The sequence below is a fragment of the Lepidochelys kempii genome, chromosome 8, assembly GCF_965140285.1.
Source record: "Lepidochelys kempii isolate rLepKem1 chromosome 8, rLepKem1.hap1, whole genome shotgun sequence".
Classification (NCBI taxonomy): Eukaryota; Metazoa; Chordata; order Testudines; family Cheloniidae; genus Lepidochelys; species Lepidochelys kempii.
The window spans coordinates 52,474,444-52,482,002 of record NC_136387.1 but is presented as its reverse complement, the minus strand read 5'-3'; positions in this window follow the sequence as shown (position 1 = coordinate 52,482,002).

Sequence of the window (7,559 nt, the reverse complement as noted above, 5' to 3'; positions counted from 1 at the left end):
CGCATTTGCTCCAACCCTTCAGACAGAGACAAACACCTACAAGATCTCTATCAAGCATTCTTACAACTACAATACCCACCTGCTGAAGTGAAGAAACAGACTGACAGAGCCAGAAGAGTACCCAAAAGTCACCTACTACAGGACAGGCCCAACAAAGAGAATAACAGAACGCCACTAGCCGTCACCTTCAGCCCCCAACTAAAACCGCTCCAACGCATCATCAAGGATATCCTGAAGGACGACCCATCACTCTCACAAATCTTCGGAGACAGGCTAGTCCTTGCCTACAGACAGCCCCCCAACCTGAAGCAAATACTCACCAGCAACCACACACCATACCACAGAATCACTAACCCAGGAACCTATCTTTGCAACAAAGCCCGTTGCCAACTGTGTCCACATATCTATTCAGGGGACATCATCATAGGGCCTAATCACATCAGCCACACTATCAGAGGCTCGTTCACCTGCACATCTACCAATGTGATATATGATATCATGTGCCAGCAATGCCCCTCTGCCATGTACATTGGTCAAACTGGACAGTCTCTACGTAAAAGAATAAATGGACACAAATCAGCTGTCAAGAATTATAACATTCATAAACCAGTCGGAGAACACTTCAATCTTTCTGGTCACTCGATCTCTGACCTAAAAGTCACAATATTACAACAAAAAGACTTCAAAAACAGACTCCGAGAGACTGCTGAATTGGAATTAATTTGCAAACTGGATACAATTAACTCAGGCTTGAAAAGAGACTGGGAGTGGATGAGTCATTACACAAAGTAAAACTATTTCCCCATGTTTATTCCCCCTCCCCCACTGTTCCTCAGACGTTCTTGTTAATTGCTGGAAATGGCCCACCTTGATTATCACTACAAAAGGTCCCCCCCTCCACTCTCCTGCTGGTAATAGCTCATGTTCAGTGATCATTCTCCTTACAGTGTGTATGATATCACCCATTTTTTCATGTTCTCTGTGTATATAAATCTCCTCACTGTATTTTCCACTGAATGCATCCAATGAAGTGAGCTGTAGCTCACGAAAGCTTCTGCTCAAATAAATTGGTTAGTCTCTAAGGTGCCACAAGTACTCGTTTTCTTTTTATAAAGCAGTATTATTCCTATAGCATACAGTATGGAAGTTTGATTTTTAAAAATACAATTTTTAAACACACACACGTGTCACCTCCAGAGGATTTTACTAGTACAGCATATAAAGTTATCTGGGATCTTCTGGATACAAGCTGTGATATAAATTCAAGATCATTATTAGGTTTATTTTGTTCATCTGGATTTGAGCAAAGAATATAAAAACAATTTAGGCAAGACAAATTTAACCAAAATGAAGAGGTCCTGAAGAGTTTACATTTTACTGAAAGAGGGGAGGGAAGGGAGCATTTCCTTTCTGCAATTTCTGCAGCAAAGTCTTATTTAGAATATATAACAGTTAGGTCCATGCCTTTTTCATACTGCAAGGTTATAAATTGTGTTTGGGGAGATATGGATATGCTCTGATCACTTCTTAAGCAAGAATATGGAATCATAGCTTTCTTCATTTCTTAGCCTCTCTACCTCTCAAGTGGGATGTTTATTAAAGAAGAAAGAAATGTTAAATAATGTTGTACAAGTGTCCTCTAGAAGTTCAAATTATGTTTGGAAGCCAGTGAAAATTTGTTATGTAAATTATGCATGCCTTCTTTCGTGCCAGCAGTAGATGTATGAACTGTCAATCTTTCAAAATGGAATAGGAGAACAAAGAATTTGAGCATTATGTTTTATTAAGCAACACAACAGGATGTAACAGAGATAAAAAACGCAGGAGTAGGTGATTAAGTCCACAGAGCTATTTATTCTGGTTTAAGTGAGGTAGAAAGAGATCTAGTAAACGATTTATAATCTTTCATAGATTCATCTGGTAAATGTGCAGGTAAAACCTTTACATTTCACCTTCATCCAAAGGTCTCAAAGGGCTTTACAAGAATTAAATCAGGTGAGTTACTGACTGTAAATGAAAGGCAGCACTTCAAGATATGCTTTGTGTAATCATTTCTAGTGGACTACTGTGTATATTTCTAAAACACCCAAAAACCTTAGTTTAAAAATAAGTTAATGTTGCTAAGTGACACTATATATACACACCTATCAAAACCCAACAGGATTGTGACAAGTTATAATTTTGCTAGATGGAGACAAAGAAAATTAGACAAATTCAACATTTCCAATCAGAATAGTTTATAATCACCTGTAACTCAAAAACTGTTTAGCTTTATGTTTTCAAGCTTCTGTGACCAAATGCATTCCTATATTCACACCCTACACTCTACTGTAATAATCTTTGTACAAAATATGCCCTGTGAGGTATAATTTGAAAATTAATAACTCATATAATGGGAAAATGCATGTAACAACACTATATATAAAGTTATGAACATAAGCTGAAGTTATGACTGAAATGTGTTTATCACACAAGTCTGGGGAGAGCAAAGGGCAAGCTGATACCTGTAGCCAGGTATCATCAAAGTTGATTGGCCATCAAAAGTCAAGTGGCCACTCTTTGGTAGCAAAGGGGGGAAGGAACAGATTGATTAGCATTTTTACAAACAACAACATGGAACCTCTTTCATCATGAGACTCCAAGTGTCCATCCTCACAGCTGGAAGGAACTCTATCTAGGGGTAACCCTCAGTAAAATGCATTTCAAAGGGTGACTGGATCATAAAAGAGGGGAGCAAAGACATCCACGGTATTCTTTCTCTTGGTCCATCTCCGTGTCTCTCTCACTTTTTCACCTGAGAAGACAAAGGAAACAGCCTTTGGACTTTGGGAGGGGTTCTGACCTGAGAATTTGGCCAGCCCTGTTGCTAGGAACATTTGGTAAAAATTAGGGCTGTCAAGCAATTAAAAAAACTGATCACGTGATTAAAAAAATTAATTGTGATTAATCACACAACTAAAAAAATTAATCGCGCTGCTAAACAATAATAGAATACCCTTCATTTAAATATTTTTGGATGTTTTCTACATTTTCAAATATATTGATTTCAATTACAACACAGAATGCAAAGTGCACAATGCTCACTTTATATTTATTTTTTATTACAAATATTTGCTCTGTAAAAAAACAAAAGAAATACTATTTTTCAATTCACCTAATACAAGTACTGTAGTGTAATCTCTTTATCATGAAAGTTGAACTTACAAATGTAGACTTATGTAAAAAAAAACTGCATTGAAAAATAAAACAATGTAAAACTACAAGTCCATTCAATCCTACTTCAGCCAATCGCTCAGACAAACAAGTCTGATTACAATTTGCAGGAGATAATGCTGCCCACTTCTTGTTTACGTCACCTGAAAGTGAGAACAGGTGTTCACATGGCACTGTTGTAGCAGGTGTCGCAAGATATTTATGTGCCAGATGTGCTAAAGATTCATATGTCCCTTCATGCTTCAACCACCATTCCAGAGGATGTGTCCATGCTGATGATGAGTTCTGCTCAAGAAGGATCCAAAGCAGAGAGAGGACCAATACATGTTCATTTTCATCATCTGAGTCTGATGCCACCAGCAGATGGTTGATTTTCTTTTTTGGTGGTTTCGGTTCTATAGTTTCCACATCTGAGTGTTGCTCTTTTATGACTTCTGAAAGCATGCTCCACACCTCGTCCCTCTCAGATTTTGGAAGGTACTTCAGATTCTTAAATGTTGAGTCAAGTGCTTTAGCTATCTTTAGAAATCTCACATTGGTACCTTCTTTGCGTTTTGTCGAATCTGCAGTGAAAGTGTTCTTAAAACAAACAAGATGTGCTGGGTCATCATCCGAGACTGCTATAACGTGAAATATATGGCAGAACATGGGTAAAACAGAGCAGAAGACATACAATTCTCCCCCTAGGAGTTCAGTCACAAATTTAATTAACACATTTTTTTTAAACAAGCATCATCAGCATAGAAGCATGTCCTCTGGAATGGTGGCCAAAGCATGAAAGGGCATACAAATGTTTAGCATATCTGGACATAAATACCCTGCAACGCCGGCTACAAAAAGTGCCTGTTCTCACTTTCAGGTGACATTGTAAATAAGAAGAGGGCAGCATTATCTCCCATAAATGTAAACAAACTTGTTTGTCTTAATGATTGGCTGAACAAGCAGTAGGACTGAGTGGACTTGTAGACTCTGAAGTTTTACATTGTTTTGTTTTTAGTACAGTTATGTAACAAAAAAAATCTACATTTGTAAGTTACACTTTCACAATAAAAAGATTGCACTACAGTACTTGCATGAGGTGAATTGAAAAATACTATTTCTTTTGTTTATCATTTTTACAGTGCAAATATTTGTAATAAAAATAATATAAAGTGAGCACTGTACACTTGGTATTCTGTGTTGTAATATAAATCAATATATCTGAAAATGTAGAAAAACATCTAAAAATATGTAATACATTTTAATTGGTATTCTGTTGTTTTACAGTGTGATTAATCGCAATTAATTTTTTGAGTTAATCGTGTGAGTTAACTGTGATTAATTGACAGCCCTAGTAAGAATTTTACCTTGAACCAAGTCTAGTTTAAGTTCATAATGCGTTTTATCTTTATTTCTGACTTTAATACCTTGTATTCACTTCAAATCTATCTCAACGTACTCAACACATTAAAATGCCGATCGTGCAAAAAGTTGGACATGTAAGTAGTCTCACTGAACTCGCCTTAGGCCTGATTTTCAGTGGTACCAATCACCTGCAGCTCCCATTGACTTCAGCTCAAGTTGTGGCTGCTCAGCACCTCCGAACATCAAGTCAAATGTGGCTGAAGTTGGGCTCCCAAAATGTGAGGCTTCCAAAAACACAGGACCCTTATGCAAATTTTGGTTCAAATGTATGATTTTGCTCCTGGCATGCAGCACTGTATAACTGGGAAGCCAATGCAATTCTGCAAATATTCCACCAAGACTGTTGCCCCTAAGTTTGGAGTTCTCACTTGATTTGTAACCACATATCCCAAGGCATAAAAGGTTGGGCATGGTAAAGGTATCTACTATATCTCTAAGGGATAGAAGGCAGACCTTGTCCTTCCTCAGCACCATCAGCCTAGCAAAACTGCAGTCCAGTGAAGAAGCTAGTTGGCCTTCCTCACCCCTGGAAATAAAGTAAAATATTGCTATGTGTGAGAGGGGACTAACAAGGGAGGAAAAATGCCAAGGCTGAAGGAGCATTGTCCGATCTCTAGCCAGCCTAATTCAGAGGGTGGGGAGGAATCATTTTTGTGCAGTCGGGAGGAGAAATTCCTGGCACTGGAGGAATTACTAGGTGGAATTCAATGGCCTGTATTATGTAGGAGGTCAGACTAGATGATTATATTGGTCTCTTCTGACCTTAAAATCTATTAATTTATGAGAGTGGCAAATACATTTTGTTTGTGAAATGTGGATTAAGGAAAAGATTATGCTGCATGATACAGAAAGACACATTTTATATCTCTGTGAGCCATGCACCAGATGTATAAGAACATGAACAGAACAGATTCTCCTTAAGTGCATCTCAGCCTGTGCTATGCCCTTCCATTTTGTGAGTCTCCAAATTCAAAGAGAGTGCATATCAGGCTTTGGCTTTTTTCTTTCTCCTCTCCTTTTGCTAGGAGTTGACGAGCCCTTAAGCCGCTGAGTATCCAAGCAATAGCTCATTCTTACAGCCAGCCCTGTCGATGGATGAATGGCTGCATGTTGAAGAAGCATGCTGCTCTCATATACAGGAGAACATTTTCAAACCAGTTTCTAAATAACAGGCCCTCTGTGAGTGCATTCCTTTGTATGACTAAATAGATGAAGCTGCTTTGAAAATTTGACTGCTTTGAAAATTTGTTAAAAGATCAGTGAAGGGGTTAAAAACAAAAGGGCCCTTGACTCCAGCTCAGTTTTGCTTCTTAAGCTGCCTAGCATAATAGTAACATTTGAATGGTCCCACCTTTAACACTGAAGTGAGCCTTTTTGCAGCTACTCCAGTCTGGAGCCTGGTTTTCTACAAGGCTGGCTTAATGAAGTGACCCTTTGCCGGGAAGGCCACCAGGAAAAGGGCTGGACACTTTATTTTCTAAACGGGCATGTTTTGGATTCCAGAAAATAAAACAATAAATCTTGGCTTCTCTGATTTTTCTTTCCCAGTTTCTGTTTTACACTGGCCCATGTTATTGAAAAATAAGCAAATAACCACAGATTTATTATTTGTACTATGTAGCATTTATTCTGTCCCAACCAAAATCAGGATTCCATTGTGCCAATGCTGTACATACTGACAGATCAGTGTTTTTCCAGCCGCATCCCTCTGCGGACCACTCCCTTCCCAATCCCCGCACTGGTTCTAGTTTCATTTTTCAGCCCACAGGAACTGACTCCATGGAGACATGGCCCACAGTGTGACGTCTTAGTGTCTTTACTTCCGTATTTTTTTTTACTTACATAAATCACCTCTTTTCTCCCTTGCCTTATGCCTCTTAATAATTTCTCCCTCTGTTGTAATTCTGTTAATTGATCTTCCATTCTAATAATAGGTCTGTACCAAGAAAGCCACCAGGGCTGACAGAGACAGTTCTGAATATCCTCATTGCTGATCTTGTTCTGCTTCTTAATATGGAGCAGCTGATGAAGAATCAAAAACATCAGTCCACTCTCTTCAGCCTTCCTCAGCATCCACATCTCACTGCTGTACAATAAAGTTTGTGTAACCATAGTTCTATAGATCTGCAGCTTCATAGCAAGCTTGATGTCATGATGTTCCCACAAAGATCACTGAAGGGCTTGAAATATGGCAGCAGCTCCTGCTATACAAGCATCCACATCTTCCGAGCATCCTCCAGCAGTATGATGCTTCTTAAGTATTTAACAGTTGCCACCTGCTCAGTATCCCATAGAGACAGGTTAATACTGAGCTGGCTATAATCTGGGGTTGGAGGCTGCTTGATGGTAATTCGGTGGTGCGATAAGGTCATGAATCATAGAATACCAGGGTTGGAAGGGACCTCAGGAGGTCATCTAGTCCAACCCCCTGCTCAAAGCAGGACCAATCCCCAATTTTTGCCCCAGATCCCTAAATGGCCCCCCTCAGGGATTGAACTCACAACCCTGGGTTTAGCAGGCCAATGCTCAAACCACAGAGCTATGAATGATAGACAAAGACTAAGCATCCAGCCAGATCAACTTAAGGACTGAGCTAGAGATCCATCTGAGTATCACTTGAGCTGCAAGGAGGCTACCTTTCTTTGGGGTTTGCCATGATGATGATGCAATAAATTTAATTCTATTATTTAACATCTAAAGTGGTTTGTGATACAGTCTGTTTGATGGATGCTCTATACAATTGTAGAGTTCTGTAAATAAGTCCAAACAGATGAGTGATTTCCTGAAAATACATGTCTGTAATCAGAACAAAGCCACTGACTGATCTAGGACTAGGGACTATTCATTCAAAGAAACGTGACTGTAGTCAAAGAGTGGGGGAAGAACTACATATCCCAGCATTCCACACTATGGCACCCTGGATGGGTGCAAAGTTCACTGTC